General features: G+C 38.7%; 1 long non-coding RNA gene across 1 annotated transcript; it reads left to right on the forward strand.

The window, feature by feature from the left end:
* The first annotated feature begins 5,915 nt into the window (after positions 1 to 5,915).
* On the forward strand, positions 5,916 to 6,951 carry LOC125784392 (uncharacterized). The gene is made up of 2 exons (XR_007427185.1): positions 5,916 to 6,232; positions 6,728 to 6,951. It is a non-coding gene; the product is annotated as an uncharacterized LOC125784392 (long non-coding RNA).
* The last annotated feature ends 12,032 nt before the right edge of the window (positions 6,952 to 18,983 follow it).

The following is an 18,983-nucleotide window of genomic DNA, read 5'->3' on the forward strand; positions in this document are numbered from 1 at the left end:
GACGTGGATTCACAAATCATGAAATATTGGAACTTTTAGAGGAATCACACAATATCAAAATAAGCCTCCGGATCTTGGACGAGGCTGAAGTTAGCTTCTTATTCGCCAGTGTCTTATTCAGATTTCCGTTCCACCTTAAATGCTGGCTGAACATTCATGCGGCCGCCTGTAGATGTCGCATTTTAACAGTAAAAAACAGCATGTAAGCAAGGTGCTGTGAAAACGCTCTGAATAAAGGGGAGAACACAATGCGAGGGACAGAGTTTAACTCTGAGTGAAATATAATGTAAATAAAATTAAATATGAATTAAAACGTTATTGCTCTCACTTTTGGCCTAATTCCCAGGTCATTATCTACAGGTGGCCGCATGTATATTCAGCCAGCATTTAAGGTATCTCAAAATATTGACTTAGTATCTCAAAATATTGACTTAGTATCTCAAAATATTGACTTAGTATCTCAAAATATTGAGATAGTATCTCAAAATATTGACTTAGTATCTCAAAATATTGAGATAGCAATTTACTTAATAATAATAAAAAAAAATTGCTGGAGTATTTTTATTTTTTAGGTGGCGGGAATGGACTTCCATAAGAACTGGACTAATATGCTCAAATTTTCTAGTTTTAGGAAGGATCCTTAAGTATGATTTAAAACATAATGAGGCAAATCCAGTTACACCGACCATGTTCTCTAATCTTTGTAGAAGGACAATAAGATCTATTGTATCAAAGCCTGCGCTCAGAGCGAGAAGTACCAGCAGCCTTGGTCTGCGGCAAGAAGCAGACCATTTATCTTAACTAGTTAACTTTAGGGCATCATTTAATTTTAGAAAAACGGCAGGATGTGCAGAAATTCATTATTATTGTCCGTTCCATTTTATTTTATTATTTTTTCCGTTCCACCTTAAATGCTGCACCCTCTGATGCCTGTTGCAGCGTTTAAGGTGGAACAGGAAATTTAGCTAGCTAGCTACTGAAACAAACTAATAGCAATATTTTATGTTTCTTAGGAAGAAAATGGCCATAAAACATTAAAACTGCACATTCAACTATGGAAATATAGTGATTATTGTAATTTTTAATAAGGAAAATACTTACATTTCCACGTTTCTTTGGTTGGTTCTTCCACCACCTTGCCAGTGATTCTCAGAGCCCTTTGTTTTGAGTGTGCCTCTGAAAAATCTCTGGAAATCTCTTCAGAGAGGTAGGAATAAGTGGTAGGGATAAGGGGTGACATTTTTTCTCTCTAAATTGAGACCAGCTTTAATGTTCTTTTTGCTCAGCAGTGGTTTTTGTCTTGGCACTCTGCCATGAAGGCCATTTTTGCCCAGTCTCCTTCCTCCTCCTCCTGATGGTGGAGGCATGAAGACTGACCTTAACTGAGGCAAGTGAGGCCTGCAGTGCTTTGGATGTTGATGCAGGGTCTTTTGTGACCTCTTGGATGAGTAGTCCCTGCCCTCTTGGAGTAAATGTCGTTGACCGACCACTCCTGGTAAGGTTCACCACTGTTCCACGTTTTCACTATTTGTGGATAATGGCTCTCACTTTGGTTCATTGGAGTCTCTTATTTATTTATAACCTTTTCCAGACGATAGATCTCAATTATTTCCTAAATTTATTTGAATGTTGGCATGATGTATAGTTTTTGAGTATCTTTTGGTATACTTTACTTTGTTAGGCAGGTATAATTTATGTGATTTCTTGATTGAGAACTAGTGTGGCAGCAATCAGACCTGGTTGTGGCTAGCCACCAAGTTTGACCCCAACTTCTCCGGCCAACTTGGTCTCCGGCCAACGTGCTGATTTTTTTGGGAGCAATTCATTTTCTGGGAACTGTAGAACAGGTGCGTAATTTACTAGGTGGTACAGCAGGAGAAGCACATTAAGTTCTCTCTCTCGCTCATTTTCGTTGTTTTAGCTCAGACAATGATTTTATTTTTGTGCCATGACCAAGCAGGCTACAATAAATGCCCAGTACTTCGCTTTAACCCAGCTTCTGATCATCTTTCTGCTGGAAAAGAAGCAGAGTTTGGGTATTTCCTCTGAATGGTTGAAAGGGAAAGTTAAGCTTGTTCTGGCCCACCGAGCTACGGTGGAAACTAGCTTCCCTGAGTATCACGACCACAGTCAAGAGGCAATAATCTGCATAAAGGATAAAGTAACATCAGTTTACTACATCTGTGTTGCACATCACATTAAAAACACTGTGTTAGCAAATGCAACATTTCAGCGTTCAGTGTTAAACTAGCTTCACACTGCACAGATATATGAGCTGGAACACAGAATCTTCTCACTATTTTTACTTTCTTGCTTCCACGTGAGACAGCTCTGACTAATCAGAGTAGACAATGTGCTTGCGTGGTTTACTGGTGTGCATTTATGTGCATTTAGGTTTATTGCTTGTGTGAAACCAAACCAAACTGAAATAAAAAAGAAAAGTAAAAGAACTTATCAACTAATCCGGACCAGAGAAACCAACTACAGGTGTGAAAACGCCCTTTTATTCTCACCAAATTAAGTTTTAATTCAGAAATCCTCACAACCAAGCTGAGATGTTTATAATAAAGTAGATAAAATGTTTCCTCTATCTAATTTATTATGCATTCTTTATTTCAACGCCCCACATTGTTTTTTTTTTCTGCCCTCATATATGTATATACTAGTATTTTAACTGAATCCTCGAATATTAATATAACCGCATTTTACATTTTTTACAAACACTCTTTTATTTACATTTGAAAATCCACTATAAAATCGATTGACACACCTTTTATATTTACAGCTCTGGAAAAAAATAAGAAACCACTTGATTTTAGATGGACGATGACAAGCCATCAAACCAAGCTGAACTGCTTGAATTTTTGCACCAGGAGTGGCAGAAAGTTATCCAAAAGCAGTGTGTAAGACTGGTGGAGGAGAACATGCCAAGATGCATGAAAACTGTGAAACTGTGTAAAAACCAAGGTTATTCCGCCAAATATTGATTTCTGAACTCTTAAAACTTTAAGAATGCTTTCTTTCTTTGAGGTCTGAAAAATCTGCATATTTTTTGTTATTTCAGCCATTTCTCATTTTCTGCAAATAAATGCTCTAAATTACATTATTTAATTGGGAATTTGGGAGAAATGTTGTCTATAGTTTATAGACTAAAACAGCAATGTTCATTTTACTCAAACTTAAACCTATAAATAGCAAAATCAGAGAAACTGATTCAGAAACTGAAGGGATCTCTTAATTTTTCCAGAACTGTATATATACAGCACCCTCCATAATTATTGGCACCCTTAGTTAAAATGGTTAAAAAGCCTTAAAATAAATTTAATTGAAGAAGCATAATCTCACTCTGAATTATTTGAACCATTTATGCCATTTCTACTGTAGTTTATAAAGTGGATCAAAGCATCTAGGAAGCTTTAATTTAGGTAGTTTATCACTTCCTGTTTCACATAGGCCTATATCTCTTACTCACTTTTAAACATGGGAAAGACACTATTCAGGTAAGGCAAACGTGTGTCGACCTACATAAATCAATGACTACATAAAGGAAATAACTACAAGAAAACCTGCAGATGCCCTTCTCTACAGTCAGAGCATCATCAAAAAGTTTAAAACATCTGGAACAGTGACAAACAAGCCTGAGAGAGGACACAAGTGTATCTTACCACCACGCACAGTGAGAAGGATGATAAGAGAAGAAGAAAAAGTTCTGCAAAGCTCACTGTAAGAGAATTTAATTCAATGGGAGCAGGTTAGGAGGCAAGCACAGAGAAAGCCTTTTCTGAGTTATAATCATAAGCGTAAACGGGTGGAGTTTGCCCAGTGGTACTGGGATTTTAACTGGGATTTTTAAGGATGAGTAGGCAGAAAATCACCTCATGTCCACTGTTAAGTATGGGGGAGCATCAGTGATGCTGTGGGCATGTTTCTCCTCCAAAGGACCTAGGAACCTTGCAGAGGTGGAAAAAGTACTGAAAAATTAAGTAATTAAGTAAAAGAACTTTTACTTTGCTAAAGTTTTACTCGAGTAAAAGTAAAAGTACCCATCTAAAAATCTACTCGAGTAAAAGTTAAAAAGTACTTAATTTAAAATGAACCTTGAGTTAAAGTTGCATGGCTACTTGATGTAAAAAATGTACAACAAATCGTAAATGTATTGTTATTAATTAATATATATATAAATTATTAATAATATATATTTGGACCTTTTAGTTGTATAATCTGTGTAGTTGCACATGAACGGAGATTACTGGTCTTTATAAAGTAAATCCACAGCTAACCAGTAAATTTAGAATATACATATAACTTACCACCACATGCTTTCGCAGGTTTGATGTGGAAGTTTTGAAAGCTGATCAAAAAATGGTAAAAACCAGCAGCACTTGTTGACTGGAGAATTTCTGATTTATTAACAATACAAGAATAACCAACGCGTTTCAGCGCTCAGGCCTTCATCAGGGTTAAAAGACAAAAGTTAATAGCATTCCAGCTTTTAAAACACACATGATTACATGATTACAAAACAACCAATAAGAGCACTTAAGAATATATAAGAATAAGAATTGTTGAGTTCCTTTAGGTAATTTGGGGAAATGAGTCTGTATCTTCAGTTTGGTTGTTTTTTCCTCTGTGTGTGTTCTTGAGCAAAAGTCTTTTTCCCTAAAATGGATGATTAACTGTATTAATGAATTTCAGAAGGACTTTTAAGAAGTTTTGGGTGGAAGTGGTTCCTCGGTGGAATTGAGCTGCCAGCTTCTCATTGGCTGATCATGTGACCTTTAGTATTTGGAGTGTTCTCATTGGTTGTTTTGTAATCATGTGTGTTTTAAAAGCTGGAATGCTATTAACTTTTGTCTTTTAACCCTGATGAAGGCCTGAGCGCTGAAACGCGTTGGTTATTTTTGTATTGTTAATAAATCAGAAATTCTCCAGTCAACAAGTGCTGCTAGTTTTTACCATTTTTGATCAGTGATTTTATTGCCAGGCACCTTGTTGTGCAGTGAAGTTGCACCAGATCCATCTGCTTCTAGAAGATTTGAAAGCTGACAGCTCTGTCCGGCGGGACAGGCACATTTTGTATTGCATTTTGCACGTATTGTCTCGTTATTCTACCCGCGAGCATCCGTGCACCGGCGCAATTTTTTATTCAGACAATTGATTTTTTTACTGAGTAACAGGGGGTTTTCCAATGTGGCGAAGTAAATTACTTGTGTCAAAATGTACTTGAGTAAAAGTAAAATTACCTATTTTAAAAACTACTTTAAAAATTACAAATTACTCATAAAATCTAATCAATTACAGAAACGTGAGTAAATGTAATTCGTTACTTTCCACCTCTGGAATCTTGTAAGGATATATGGGATCATGAACTCTGTGAAATATCAGGACATTTTGAATCAGAATCTGGTGGCCTCTGCCCAAAAGATGAAGACGAATCGTCACTGGGTCTTTCAGCAAGACAATGACCCTTAACATGTGGCCAGATCTCATAAAAAATGTTTCACGAGGCACAAAATCAAGCTTCTCTCATTGCCATCTCAATCTCCAGACCTCAACCCAATAAAAAAACTTTGGGGTGAGCTGAAGAGGAGCGTGCGAAAGAGAAGACCCAGGACACTGGACGATTTAGAGAGGAATGATTGACGATCTTTCTTTCTGTATTCTCTTATCTTGTGAAAAGTTATAGGAGAAGATTAAGTGTTGTCATGTTATGAAACGTAGGTTGTACGAAGTACAAAGTACTAACACCAGGGGTGCCAATAACTGTGGCACACATGATTTCATTTTAATATTTATTTTGTAATATGTGATTTTTTTCCCCCACCAAATAAAGGCACTTGAATTAAAGCTTAGATTTTTCTCTTTTTCTTTTGCATTTTTGTCCTATATAATTTTTTAAATAAAGAATTTGTAACTGTCAGAATGCCATGTTAATACGGATATTTTTGTTTATTTATCATTATACATTCATTGTTGTTTTATTTCATATGGTTGTTAAAAAGGGCTAAAAATCTATACGAAAAGGTGTAAAAATGAGGGTAAAATGTGTTAATAAATATACGTCTCTAAAATAATATTTGGTTAAAAAGAGGACTTTTAGTTTAGTGTTGCTTTACTGTGGAGCGTAATGAGTCACGTGACGCGAGTTAGTTAGGCGGGTAACTGGAGAATTATGGGTCAGAACTAACGAACTTGGCGGCAGAGAGAGAACAACAATTAAAGCTAACACGAGGTTGACGTATATTTGAGCATACACAGTTGTAAACACATGGGATATTCACCATATTCACCATTATCATATATATTTTCCACACAGAATGACCACTGGACCACAGGGAACAGATGGAGTTAGCCCTAACTTAAACACATTTGTTTTTTCAAGCATAGGCTAGTGTGGGGGAGCACTTCTTTCCCCTCCCATGCATTGCGTCAGACTAACTTGTGTATGTTCTATGTATGTGCGCTATAGGAGCGTATGTTAAGTGTTTCCAGCTGTGAGGTGTTTTTCAAACATAAAGGCTGGACTTCAGCAATTCCAGCCAGAGAGCTTGGGATCAGATTGGGGAAACCTCTCTCCAAGCAAAACCGGTTTGCTTGTTAATGATGCTGTTATCTTTTGTACTAATTATTCTTTTTTCTGTAATAAATTTTCTTATATACAAAGAACAGTATCAGCGAAGACTTATTTCATGCATCTACATGGCATCACAGCTCAAGATACTACAAGGTCTAAAGGCGCACACGGTAAATGTTTGTCTGTTTCATATTGTTTAGTAATGTGTTTAATATGCCTTTTTTCAATGAATCTTGTGTTTCGAGTTGTACACAGAATTGTTGTGCTAGCTAGCATATACTGAACGGTTGCTTTGTTTTGTGTAGTTTTCACGGTGTCCGATGAAGGACCAGAGAGAGGGAGAGAGAAAAGGAGAAATAAACCTTCAAAAGACATCAGTATGACTCGTGGCCATTATTCCATTAGACCGGTGTAGCTACAGAATTTATTATGAACCAAACAATACTTCTTAACTAGGGGTGCCAATAATTATGCAGTGAGCATTTTTGTTTCTATATACTGTATATAACACATAAAGACTACATTATAACTGCATTCAGATACTTCTAAGTATATATATAACATATGGACTATATTACTTGCCTTAACACACAGCCAACATCCACCCCCAGGGCCTGTAGGCTGAACAGGCTGTGAAGGCGTGTAGAATCGTAGCTGTTGGTGTTCCTGCATAAAAGAACACAGGTTTGCTATAAAACACACTCTTCCCTGCCTGAGTGACTCCACCGTGCACTACTGTACACGAACTCACTAAAAGCATCGCTTTCACATCGCTCTCACAACCCAACACACCATGTACAGCTTCAGCTGGGTCGTTTTCGTGTGTATGTGCGTGTGTGTGTCCGTGTGTGTGTGAAACATTTACCTGGTGTGAATTTATGCATCAAGCACAGAGAGCTCATGTCCTGCACTCAGAGTTTCTCACAGCAGGTTAAATAAGCACCACTTCAGCTGTAATGGTTAAATTGCGGAACCGCTTTAATCTCGTTCTGCAGTTCGTTCCTTCCTTCTCAGGCCTCCTACATGCTGCACACTCTCCAAGAACCAACATCTGCAGCACCCAGGCCAAGTTTCACTACCTCAGACTCTGTTAATAATTCAGCAGCCTTGTTAACATGTACTGTATGCATGTTAAGTGTGCACATGTTAGCAAACACAAGAGCCAGCAGCTGTTTCTCATGCCTCACCATTTTGTTTAAAGGCCTACGTTCTTTATTATTCTTGCCCATTTATTTTCAAAGAAATTGTTGCAAAAGTTGTTGTTTTGCAATGCCTAAAATTACCATGAAAAATATGTGCAATATCTACTGAGCTACACATTCAGAAGTAGTATGTAACACATGCATGGAGTTGTAGAGGTTCCTAATGGTGCTTGAATATTCACACTGTTCCTGCCAATATTGCAGCAGGGAGTTGGAGTTCAGAATTCAGAAGTCTGGTAATGGGACTTTTTCTTGTTCTTTGTAGAATACATTAGGTCTCTCTGAGTTGTGTATGCTGATACTTCTTGTCAGATAGGAGCTAACAGCGCTAGAAACAACATGGCAGTTAATTCCCGTGTTATTTGTGCAAATAACACATCAGTGTTATATGCTTTGCCCAGTAATTCTAAGAGAGCTAAGGAACAAATGTTTAGAATTTGTCTATGGAACACCACCAGTAAAGTACAGTTGAGATAGATAGGTGTAGGTTTAGAACAGTTCTGTTTGCACTAGTTAAAAATAAAAAATCCAACCTTTCTGGACCTGGAATACCCACCTCTGTGTGTTTAACTATAGGTTAAAATAGGATCTCCGGTGGATTTCACATTTGACAGAGACTGTAAGACTAGGTCAGTGGCTGAACTGCACTTAGCAGGGCATTACACATGTTTAAAGTAACATATGACATTACAAAGACTGTTAATTACATAATGTTGAACTGTCAAAATGCCTGTAATGAAGACCAAAGGTGGACATTAATGAAGGGGCATAAATATGGGGGTTTAATTCACAGGTATTAATATGGGATATTGATTCAGGTGTAGTGAAGTGTTTTATTTATTCAGGGGCATTAATATGGGGTTTTATTAAGGAGTATTAATATGGGTTATTGATTTAGGGGTATTTATATAGGGGGTTGATTTATTGGAATATATATGAAATATATGGGGTTTTATTAAGGAGTATTATTATGGGGTATTGATTCAGGGGCATTTATATAGGCGGTTGATTTATTGGTATTTATATGAAATATATGGGGTTTTATTAAGGAGTATTTATATGAGGTATTGATTCAGGGGCATTTATATAGGGGGTTGATTTATTGGTATTAATATAAAAAATTCAGTGTATTGAAAAAGGGTATTAATTCAGGGATATTCAAATGGGGTATTAGTTCAGAGGTAATAATATGGGATATTATTTCTGTTCTGTTTATTTTTTATGCTGTTTTATAGATCAACTCTATCTCTCAGTACTTATTCTGTATCTTTTCCTCTTTCTGCTCTCTCTCTCTCTTTCTCTCTCCCCCTCTTTCTCTCTCTCTCTCTCTCTCTTCTTCCGCTGCTCCTCATTATAATATGGAAATAAAAAAGACACGTTTTAAACAGAGGAAATCAATTATCAGGTAATAGCCGCTTGCTTTCCTCGATCAAGATTACTGACTGATTAATGTCGTGCTGTTTCTCTTAAATTAGCCGCTCTCCCGCAGTCCACATTATGCAGACTGAAATTACAGCTCTTAACATCTACACACACACACACACACACACACACACTCACACTGAACTGAACTGAGCGCATTGAACATTTTTAGACATCTTCTAGTTCCTTTTTACAAGTGCCACACTTAACGCCTGTGTTATCACTGGTATCTAATCTTCAGTCACATTTTTTGTCATTTTTTTCTCTATATTGAGTTAAAATAGGATTTTAACACAACAAATAGGTAAACTGATCAGCCATAACATTAAAACCACAACATAACATTAAATGCCCAACAACTCTGATCTGCTGAGGTATGAATTCCACAAGACGGTGCAATTCTGTGGTATGCTGCACCAGAACTAATGTTAGCAGCAAAAAAAATTACCCCAGGACCCCCTGAGAAACTAATCCCACCCCGATAGGTCTTAAGACTTACATGCTTGTCCATTTTTACTGCTTCAACACATCAACTTCCAGAATTTACTTTTTTTTTATCACTGCCTAATATATTCACCTCTTAACAGGTGCATTTGGAACCAGATCATCCATCATTTAGTACTTTTCTGTACACCTGTTTTAATGTTTTGGCTGATTTTGTTTGTTTGTTTGTTTTTCATTCAAAGTGTCAGAAGGCATCCTTTTTCCATCACTGTCCATCAAACGAAACGGATCCAGCAGACAGCCAATCAGAAAAGGTTGCCTATAGGTTCTGGTTTATCTTCTGGATTTGAGGAATCTGTCTCATGCGCAACAAAACTAAATTGCTCCTTGAGTGCCTCAGCACTTAAAAAAAAATACAGAAGATAAAAGGCAATGGAATCTTTACCGATAAAGGAACATGCAGTGTAGCAAACATGATTGACATCATATTCGGTCACGAATATGAGTCTAATAAACTAATAAACTCTGACAATAATAACATTACCGCTCCTCCCCATGTAAAACTAATGCTGTCCAGATAGGGCCGTGTGTAGTACACAATTGGGACACAGCCAACGTTCCAAAATGAAACATTACCTTCTAAATCAGGGGTGTCCAAACTATTCTTTTTTAGAAATAGAATGAAAGTTGGCCCGCTGTTAAGCAGGTTTTTATAATGTGAGATTCAAAGTTTGAACGCTAGGTGTCAGAAACGGGCCAAAAGAGTCTAAAAGCGGAGAGGGTGCGCATTTCTAGTGCAGAAAAACGGGCCAAAGAGTCTAAAAGCGGAGAGGGTGCGCATTTCTAGCACAGAAAAACAGGCCAAAGAGTCTAAAAGCGGAGAGGGTGTGCATTTCTAGCGCAGAAAAACAGGCCAAAGAGTCTAAAAGCGGAGAGGGTGCGCATTTCTAGCACAGAAAAACAGGCCAAAGAGTCTAAAAGCGGAGAGGGTGTGCATTTCTAGCGCAGAAAAACAGGCCAAAGAGTCTAAAAGCGGAGAGGGTGCGCATTTCTAGCACAGAAAAACAGGCCAAAGAGTCTAAAAGCGGAGAGAGTGCGCATTTCTAGCGCAGAAAAACAGGGCAAAGAGTCTAAAAGCGGAGAGAGTGCGCATTTCTAGCGCAGAAAATCGCGCAAAAGAGTCTAAAAGCAGAGAGAGTGCGCATTTCTAGCGCAGAAAATCGGGGCAAAAGAGTCTTAAAGCGGAGAGAGTGTGCATTTCTAGCGCAGAAAAACAGGCCAAAGAGTCTAAAAGCGGAGAGGGTGCGCATTTCTAGCACAGAAAAACAGGCCAAAGAGTCTAAAAGCGGAGAGGGTGTGCATTTCTAGCGCAGAAAAACAGGCCAAAGAGTCTAAAAGCGGAGAGGGTGCGCATTTCTAGCACAGAAAAACAGGCCAAAGAGTCTAAAAGCGGAGAGGGTGTGCATTTCTAGCGCAGAAAAACAGGCCAAAGAGTCTAAAAGCGGAGAGGGTGCGCATTTCTAGCACAGAAAAACAGGCCAAAGAGTCTAAAAGCGGAGAGAGTGCGCATTTCTAGCGCAGAAAAACAGGGCAAAGAGTCTAAAAGCGGAGAGAGTGCGCATTTCTAGCGCAGAAAATCGCGCAAAAGAGTCTAAAAGCAGAGAGAGTGCGCATTTCTAGCGCAGAAAATCGGGGCAAAAGAGTCTTAAAGCGGAGAGAGTGTGCATTTCTAGCGCAGAAAAACAGGGCAAAGAGTCTAAAAGTGGAGAGAGTGCGCATTTCTAGCGCAGAAAATCGGGGCAAAAGAGTCTTAAAGCGGAGAGAGTGCGCATTTCTAGCGCAGAAAAACGGGGCAAAGAGTCTAAAAGCGGAGAGAGTGCGCATTTCTAGCGCAGAAAATCAGGCAAAAGAGTCTAAAAGCGGAGAGAGTGCGCATTTCTAGCGCAGAAAAACGGGGCAAAGAGTCTAAAAGCGGAGAGAGTGCGCATTTCTAGCGCAGAAAAACGGGGCAAAGAGTCTAAAAGCGGAGAGAGTGCGCATTTTTAGCGGAGTCTGTGGCCCGTGACTTCAAATATATTTCTCCTTCTGGCCCCCAACAAAAAAAGTTTGGACACCCCTGTTCTAAATAGTGAGTAAAGTAGTATACAATTATGAGTGTACTAGTGATATTGAACATTAGCTGAAGGTGCACACTCAGTGACATCATCAATCACTAGAAAGCCTTTTAAAAGTTGAGAAAGATTATTACATTAAAATGGAAACACATTCTTAAAATGATAAAACTGTAAGTGTGTATGCAAATATATTCTGGAATTATTTATTCTGTATATTACATATTATGTTTTTCCTGAACTGAAATAACTGAACCTTTAATGCCATCCACATCTATATTTCTCTTTCTTCTCAGTATAATGCTCATCTCTCTCTTTCTTTCTTCCTTTCTCTCTCTACCTCTCTCTCTCTCTGTTGATTTCTGTGTCTCTCTGTTTGACAAGCTGTGAGGAATTAGCCCCTCGCTGTGCTCCTGTCAGTGTATCTGGCTCTACCTTCATCCTTCTATCCCTCTCTCTTCTCTCTCCCTCTCTTTCTCTCTCTGCTGGGCTTCCTCTTGGCATCTCTCCCTGCCTGTCAGTTCTTTTTTCTTTGTCGTTCGGCCCGTCTGTCTTCTCCTCCTCTCTCTCTCTCTCTTACTCTCTCTTGTGGTTTCTACCTCCCATTCTCCCATTTTTAACGATGCCCTTCATCCCCTTCCCTTTCTCTTCCACCCGTTTCTCTCTCTTCTTATACTGCCTCTCTTTCTTTTTTCCCTCTCTCCATTCTATCCTCACTGGTTCTCCATCTCTCTTCATCTCTCCCAATTTTCATCTGGTTCACTCCATTCTTTGTTTTCCTCTTGCTCCCCTTTCTTTACTCTTTTTTTCTGATTTTCTTACCTCTCATCATTTCTTTCTTTCATCTATATTTTTGTCTCTTCTGCAGTTCCTTATATTCTTTGTCCTCCTATCACTCCCTCTTTCTTTCTCTCTCTCACTTTACCTCTATGATTTCCCCCTTTTCTATCTGTATATGTCTCTCACTCTCTTTTTCTGTCCTCTTCATTTCTCTCTCATCCTTTTCTCTCTTTTCTGGTAACCTACTGTCTTTTCCTTCCTTTCTCTCCCTATCTCTTTCACTCCACCTCTCTCAATCTCTCATTTTGTCTCTTCTCCAGTTCCTTATATTCTGTGTTCTCCTATCAGTTCTTTTTTCTTCTCTTTTATTTTTTCTTCTCTATTATTTGCCCCTTTTTTATCTTTCTTTGTCTCTTGTTCTCTTTTTCTGTACTTTTTTACTTCTCTATCATTCTTTTCTCTCTTTTTGGTACCCCACATCCTTTCCTTCCTTTCTCTCTATCTCTCTCTCTCACTCCACCTCTCTCAATCTCTCTTTTTGTCTCTTTTCCAGTTCCCTATATTATTTGTCCTATTTTGTCTTTCTTTTTTTCTGTTTTTTTTACTTCTCTCTCATCCATTTCTCTCTTTTCTGGTTCCCCACATTCTTTCCCTTCTTTCTCTCCCTATCTCTGTCTCACTCTACCTCTCTTAATCTTTCTTTTTCTTAATTCTTAATTCTTTCTCTTCTCCTCTCTTATCAACCTATGTCTCTCTCAGTCCACCTTTCTCAATCTCTCGTTTTGTCTCTTCTCCAGTCCCCTATAGTCTTTGTCCTCCTATTGCTCCCTCTTTCTCTCTCTTTCTCGCTTTACCTCTATTCTTACCTCCTTTTTATCTTTCTATGTCTCTCGCTCTCTTATTCTGTAATTTTTCACTTCACTCTCATCCTTTTCTCTCTTTTCTGGTTCCCTACATTATTTCCCTTCTTTCTCTCCCTATCTCTCTCTCACTCCACCTCTCTCAATTTGATGTTTCCCTGTATTTTTTTTGCATTACTATTTTTTCTTTGTATCTATCTCTCTCTTTCTGCTTCTCTTTAGTCTTTTTTTCTCTCCACCTTTTCTTCTCTCACCCTTCTCTTTCACACACACACCCCCCTCTCTCTCTTTCTCCTGGTGTAGTGATCAAACACTTCTTGTGTTCCTCTCTGTAGCGCTGTGATCAGTGTGTGTGTGTGATCAGTGTGTGTGTGTGATCAGTGTGTGTGTGTGTGTGGTTTGAAGAGAAGAGAGTCGGGGAACAGGCTGTCCCCTTCTGGCTGGGAATACTAAGGCCTCAGTCCCACAGCTGCTGCTGCTGTGTGAGTGTGTGAGTGTGTGTTTGTGTGTGTGAGAGAGAGAAAGAGAGAGTGTGTGAGTGTGACTGAGTAAGTGTGTGTGTGTTTCCAGCGCTGGTCGAGCTTACATAAGACTGCACATACACACACACACACACACACACACACGGCCTGACCTTTTTCCCCACTGCACCACTCACACTGCCCACCACACACTGACGCACACACACACACACACACACACACACACACACACACACTCTGCCCCCCAAGCGCCTCAGAGGGAACGTGACACCACACACTCTGGGGGGGAGGGGTTAAGAATATCACAAGTTGACTTAAGGACATACACACTCCAGGACAAAACACATACACAACCAGCTGATTCACACATTCACACACCTGACACCCCTCATATATCTATTAGTGTGTGCAGTTGTAGTGGGAATGTTTAAATGCATCTGAATTTGTTCCAATGTACACTGAAAATCATCATTCTTTCATTTGATATTCAATTGAGAATTAAAATAAACAATAATAATTATTATTTCGTTTTTGGTTTTTGAATATAATACCAAAAACAAATAACACCTTGTATTTTCTGTTTTTTATTTGATGATTTAAACAAAAATGGGAAATAAATAAAAAAAAACAGATCAGAAGCCGAACTTGATTTCGATTTTTCACCAGCGTGTTATTCGGATTACCGTTCCATCTTAAATGTTTACTGCAGTAAACCACAGACAGTCATCTTTCATCAGTAAAATGTTTATTTCCTTTATTCATGAGCGGAATTTGTTTGCTCGCAAAACCTGAACTAAAATGTAGCAGAAACTCTGCGTTTAAAAACCCTGTGTTTAGATTCAAACCCTGAGTTACTGAGTTTAGATTCTCTGCCCGAGTCCGACCCGATGCCCGGGCTGAAGAAAATGGTCTGTGGCGTAGGAGTTTTTATTATATATATAAAATCACAATATAGCAAAAAGTTTTAAAAAGATGTATCATTACACCTCTACGATTTTATAATTCTCCCTTTCAAATAATATTTTTAGTTCTAAGTGCATTTTATAATTCTCCCTTTCAAATAATATATATCATTTTAAATCTATTTCTTCGTTCACGAGCTCATTAGACAATTTAAATCAAGCCCAATTTAAACCCCCCATTAGAGCGTTAAAACTGAACTTTTTAAAAGCGGGCTGCTTAAATGAGCAAAATTTGTTCAGAATTATATTAATTAACACTGCAACACTAAAGAAGCATAGACATATTATTTAGGAACAATATTTATTAAGAACAGTTACACACAGCGCTGCAAGTCACGTGCATAATATGGACAAAACCATGTTGCAAACCTTCTATACAGCATATGGAGAATTCAAATATTTCTCTGCATTTACTGTAATATTTAACATTATAGGTGAAAATGATATATAAATGTGAAACATTGTCTTTTTAAGACAATGTTTTTTGAGTCTTTTGAGTCTTAATTATGGGGGTCAGAACACCCAGTCTCCCCTGTAATCCGAGCCTTAATGCCTTAATGGCTGCCCTTCTTGTGTGATTTTTTTTTTACTGACTGTCTGTTACAGTGCCCCTTCTTGCAATAATTAATGGTGGTGTGTCCTCTAGATCAAAACAATTTACTAATTTGTCTTAATAAGCACCCTTATGGGTGCTATTACAAAGTGTCTCCTATGCCACCCCTATGAGACAGCCTCCCAAAAGGTGTCTTCACCAGTAGATTAAACATAATGCAAGTTTCCTAAAGGTTGCCTCATTAGTGGAGAAAATGTGATGTTGTGTCCTATATATATTCCCAAAACAAAATAAAGTGGGCTGGGCGCTGCCGCTATGATCGGGAAATCGTTAATTCGAATCCTGGTTATGCAGATTGCCATCAGCTGTCAGAGCCCTAAAAGAGCACAATTGGCCTTGCTCCCTCTGGGTGGGTAGATGACGCTCTCTCCCCATCAGTGCAGTGGACCAGCACTGATGTTTTGGAACTGAGTCACTGCGCTTTACTCCGAGCATTTACAGTTTAAAAGGGATTAAAAGTATTTTTAAAAATTTAAATAAAAACTGACATTTACTATAGACAAATAAAATATATACGTAAAAATGGAAAAATAGGACATTTTAAAAAGATTATAAAAATGGACATAAAAAGTATAATAAATAAATGTATGTACAGTCAAAGTGCTTTTCTCTTTTAATTTTTCATTTCAAAAACTCCAAAATTTGAGGGGGAATAATTTATAGTTACTGTGCAGATTTTTAAGTTAAGATATTTAATTTTTATATTTGATTGCTGAAGGCTCTGGGTGAGATGTATTTTTCTGTGGTAAGGAAGTGATGGTATGGGGTATTTTAGAGCGCAGGGCGATCGTGATTCAGTTCAGGCTGCACCACTGACTGTTGAATTTAAACGTCCTTTCAGGGGATCAATCATGCAAAGCTTTTTTCCGCCGCCAAGATAGAAACCTGAACACACATCATTTCCAGACCACCACGCCCATCAGCGTTATTATATTCTAAAAGTCCAACGCTATTTTAAGGAAGCGTGCACAAGGCGTAAAAATAGTCTGTTGGCGGGGTGTACGATGACAACGCTCCACGCTACACGCCTTGTGCTGGGTGTACGATAGGGGCCTTGGTTTTCATTGGACAGCAACGATATATGTTTGTATTAGAATGCTAACTGCTAATTCAGTTATGTCAGTCACAATTTATTTTGCAATCGCAAAATTAAACCAGGCTGCTGTATGATAAATTATGGCAAAACTTCCAATAAGAAGACATGCAGAAATGAATGTTATAGCATGTTAAGCCTGTTTGCTGCATCTGGATGAGCAGATCTCACACCAAATAATGATTCTCAAAATAACACACCATTTAAAGCATATACATTTTTAACCTTGCCAAATAAACACTCAATATAAGTATTGACATTTTTTCATAACCAAAACATGACTGAACACAATGAGCATGTTCTGAAGACCAATCTCTACATAACCAAGCTAATGAAGCTTGGTTAGCTAATATTACTGTACTGTATTACTGTAATATAGTAATATCACAAGCTAATATTACTGAACTGCCACACTCTCTTTCTCTCTTGATGTTGTGTTGTTCAAGTTATATGAATATTGTTGCAAGCCACTGTATGGTTGCGGTTGAGATTGCTTTTGTGGATTGTGGGGGTTGTGGCTTGGTAATACCTTTCTGAAATGAGTTTTTGTAGAGTGGGATGTGCGAGATAGGCACTCATTAAGACACATTATCAAAATGTCTTAATCTAAAATGCACATCATTATAATTCACTGCAAATTTATTGCAAAATCAAGGGCTCCCTAGTGGGCACCCATTCCCTTTTTTTTCAACAAGAAATGCAGCCGATATAGCACTTTTACGGTGTCTTTTTTACCACTCTTTCTAGATGGAACCTCACTTGCTTGATGCTTTGTCAACCATGAGGGCATCTCCTTGATTTTGCAATTGCCCCCATAGCCATAGCAATACTTGGGCTTAGGCCCATGCTCTCCATTCTATGAAGACCCCTTCTATACTGTCAGAAATAGGCCCACTTTAAAGCCGCTGAACTCACTCATTAGCTATAGTGTCTGAATACTTTTGGACAGTTACTATGCACATCCATGCCTGTTCAGTCATCACTGATGAAGATGCACTGCGGTTGTTCTCCTCATGCCCTCTACTGGAAGGATGGAGAACTGGTCCTCTCCGCTCTCTGCTCTGGAGTCTGGTGAGGCTGCCGGCTTTAAGAACGCCGTGTCCATGGGAACAGGCTCAGAATACTGATCACACAGTGCAGCAAAGGGGGCTGCAGTCGAGCACAAGGCAGCAAAAAAGCACGGTCTACCCCACCTCAGCCCTGAAAACGCTCCTTCAGTCTCCTACAGTGTTTGAATGCAAGCAGTAAAATGCATGCAGCACTGTTCAATACACATACAAAGCCCTCAAACACATGTATGTGTGCAGTTTGTTATATGTGGTTTATGTGGTTTAACCCACACATACTGTGCGTTGGCTCTAGCCCACATGCCTGGAGCATCCAGCGTTATTCATATGCAAACTGCAAAGCCTTGCAGGAGCGTGTGAGGCATCAATCTCAGTATATACACGGCATGGACAAAAGTATTGGGACACCTACACATTACACCCTACTTGAGATTTTTAGACATTCCATTCTTAATCTATAGGTATTTATTTGTAGTCAGTTCCCTCTTTGCAGCTCAAACAGGTTCAGAATTCTGCAGTTTTTGAACAGCTTTCACACCTCACATGTTTGGTCTGGATTTTTTTAGACCTTTCAGTTTGGTCTAAAACCAAACAGCAGGGGTGAAAGGTTGCTTAGACCAAAGGAACTAAATTTGCTCTAGGCAAAAGAGGTGGTCTTGGTCCGGATCAATTTTGTGTGAAAGTGTGAAAGCACTTTCTAGATGGAACCGGTTTTGCTTCATGGGTGTGCTACAAGTGTCACCCAGCAGTACACGTGCAAAAGCTGATGCTTGTGACTATATCTACTGTAACTGTAGATTAACCCTTACCCTTAATCCAAAATAAAAGGAATCCAAGGGTTATCTGTTACACTAATTCTGCTGTGTGATGCGCGTTTAACAACATCTCCAAAAATAGGGAGATGCACCCCATGACAACAGAACACCTGTCATGTCCTTGCCCTGTTCCATGTCTGTCCTGTTTTATGTCTTCCATGTGCTCTGCTGTGTGTTTTTCCATCTTTGCCTTCACCTGTGTTCCATCTGTAGCTCCACCCCCTCGTTACCTTTCCCCAAGTGTTCTCTGTTTCCTCTCCGCCTTGTGTGTGTATTTATAGCCCTCTGTTTCCTGTTTTCTTTGTCGGTTCTTATACATTTCTTCGTCCGTTCAGGATGTATTTTTCTGTGTCTCAAGTCCACTCCTTGTTTCTTTGTTCTTTTAGTTTTGATTTATTGCTTGTTTTCTTCATTTGTAAATAAATAACTTTATTATTAGCATTTGCATGCGCTCTCTGCGTCTTCTCCTTGCTGCACCCTGACAACACCTCAACACTCAGAGACCCCACACTGTTATTTTATGAGGTTTGACATGTAGCTGAGTTGCTGTGGTACCAA

Source organism: Astyanax mexicanus, chromosome 19 (genome assembly GCF_023375975.1).
Source record: "Astyanax mexicanus isolate ESR-SI-001 chromosome 19, AstMex3_surface, whole genome shotgun sequence".
Classification (NCBI taxonomy): Eukaryota; Metazoa; Chordata; class Actinopteri; order Characiformes; family Acestrorhamphidae; genus Astyanax; species Astyanax mexicanus.